General features: G+C 50.8%; 1 protein-coding gene across 1 annotated transcript in view; it reads right to left on the bottom strand.

The window, feature by feature from the left end:
* LOC126576307 (serum response factor homolog) overlaps window positions 1-2,500 on the bottom strand; it is a 103,743-nt gene that overhangs the window by 44,548 nt on the left and 56,695 nt on the right. The window lies entirely within an intron of this gene.

Raw genomic sequence — 2,500 nt, 5'->3', positions numbered from 1 at the left:
CTCCATCACAGGCGGCGCTGACATTCGCGATGACGACGACCGCGACAACGGAAGACTGGTGGGCAAATTTGAATTTTTGGCACTTAATTTTGAATCAACGAGCTAACGATCTGTCGAAGAGAACTGAGCCCCTTCGGTCGATATTCGGGGCAGCGTTCGCGAAGCGTTTAACGCCACCACGACAGACTCCCATTCAATGTCCAGTCCCCAACGTTTGCCAAGGAAGACAAAAAGGTCTTCCTCGGGCGGCGGAGACAGAGAGAGAGAGGATGCGTCACATCTGCGGCTCCACTCCACCCGTGGGCATGATGATGAGTCACAGCAGCGACAGCGTCCGGAGCAAACGCAAAAAAAACATACTTTCAATCCCACCGAAAGGCAACCGATGGACGGACGGACAACAAACAACAATCCGTGGGACGTACGTGGTGTGGTTCCGGCCGAAGCGTCGGTGTCGATGATCTTTGTGTCTTCGGTGTTGGTTTTTTTGCTTTTTGGGGGTCGTTTTTGTTTTGTGTTTTTTTTGTGGGTTGGAAGCGCCATCTCGACACGCCACCACAACACGTTGGACAGTTTTTCGACGCCCTGTCACGTGACCTATTTATCCGGAGAGAAGGTCACTCAAAAGACAACGCATCTGGCGGTGTTCATTCATGATGCTTATCACAAGGGTGAGAGGACAGGTAGCAGAGAAGTGGTCTAGGTCACTCTAGGCACTTTTGGTCGTCCGAGATTCGAATCTAAAGCAGGACAATCTAAAAAACAACGAATCTGGCAACTAACATGTGATCATAATACATCATATCTCCATATCTCGGGTTATGTATCGTCACACAAGCTTAAGGACTGACCGCATGGACTTGGTCTATATGCTCAAGAAGGTGTGTGTAGGTAACCCTTTCTCCTCGGACATTCCTCTACCACTAAGCTATATAACGAGAAGCTAGCTCGTCGCTTGCGAAAAACTATCTTCAGTTTCGTGTACACCGGAACAGCTGACAACTTTTCTCCTTTTATGTATCGCTTCCACTCCCAAACCCTAACGACTAACCCAATCCAAGGGTAGGGTTTAGAAAACTGGCCAGGTCGTCCGGCATTCCTAAACTATTCCAGCTATTCTAATATAGTACAGGGCACCAAGCGAGCATGTTTGCGAGGAGCCGAACCGAACTCAATAGCCGGTACTATACCTAAGACACCAGGCACATCGGCATCGCCGTGATGTCCATGCTATCTTAGCTGGTAGACTGGCCCTTCTCACACCACCGGTCGGTCGGTAACGTAGTCCGAAACTCCACCACACACCCCACAAAAACCAACCCAACCCAACCGATCCATCCGTCCAGCCATGTGCGAATCAGTTTTCTTTCCACGAAATCCTCACACCATCCTCAAGCAGAAGCAACCGTAAAGGAGTGGCGAAGAGAAAGCAAAAAGGGACATGTTCACGGAGCAGAAAACACACGTGGATACTCGTCCTTGTGCTTCACATATCTACAAGTCTTTCGGGCATCCCCTTGAAGGAGTAAACGGCATGAAAAAGAGGAAGGATGGAGTGCGAGTGCGGTACAAATGGTTCTTTCGAAGGGAAAATGGGAAAATGGTTCGCTTTTACCGAGAGATTGGGATCGAGGAATCGAACAAGACGGTTGCTGGTGTTGGTGCGCACGCGATGGTCAGTGAAGAGAGAGAGAGAGAGAGAGAGAGAGTGTGACGTGTTATCAGCCACATGTGCCTTGACAATGTGGGTTAAGGACGGACGGACGGCGCCAACAGCACAGCAACTCTATGTATTCGAAGATGGCATCGTATACCTTCAATCGGAAGTTCTTTGCGACTGCGGCTGTGATCCTAATAGTTTGGAGACCTCGAACCTGGCAAACTTCCCGATAACTATACACAAACCAGACCCCAATGTCCGGGCGTTTGTATGTAGATTTCGTCCTCAGTCCTGGAGAACCGTGGCGTGGCCAGATCCGACCGAGAGGTGGCGCGCGAATGAGATGAAAATATATCTAAATTATCTCATTATCACGCTGAGTTAATAAGGCCAGCACGAGGAGCCCAGCAGCGCTAGGATGTAGCGATCGGTCGTCCGTCTGGTCGTCGACGGACAGATTCTTTGCGCGGTTCCGAAAAGACGGAAGAAACAAACCGACCGACCGGTGTTCCCTGGGAAGTCCTTGGCACCGGTAGCAGAGCGACAACGACAAGCACAACAAAAAAAACAACAACCGAAAAGGGAAAAAAGGTTCAACATAAGTCGCCGATGCCGGCCGGTTGGTACATAGCCCCGCCAACACTTCCTAGACGTGCGCGGCACCCCACATACGCCACGGAAGCCACCGATGGACCGATATGTGTGTGTCTTTCGACATTTCGGCGAACTTTTGCCCAGAGCCCCATGGTCCACCGCACGGAGTGTGTCCGTTCTCTAGCGAGACAAATGGACGCGAGGGCTGGCAGGAGAAGCAACGGACACCGCTTCAAACACGTTCCT

This window comes from Anopheles aquasalis, chromosome 3, assembly GCF_943734665.1.
Source record: "Anopheles aquasalis chromosome 3, idAnoAquaMG_Q_19, whole genome shotgun sequence".
Classification (NCBI taxonomy): domain Eukaryota; kingdom Metazoa; phylum Arthropoda; class Insecta; order Diptera; family Culicidae; genus Anopheles; species Anopheles aquasalis.
The sequence above is the reverse complement of the archived record's forward strand: the minus strand, read 5'-3'. Positions and strand labels throughout refer to the sequence as shown.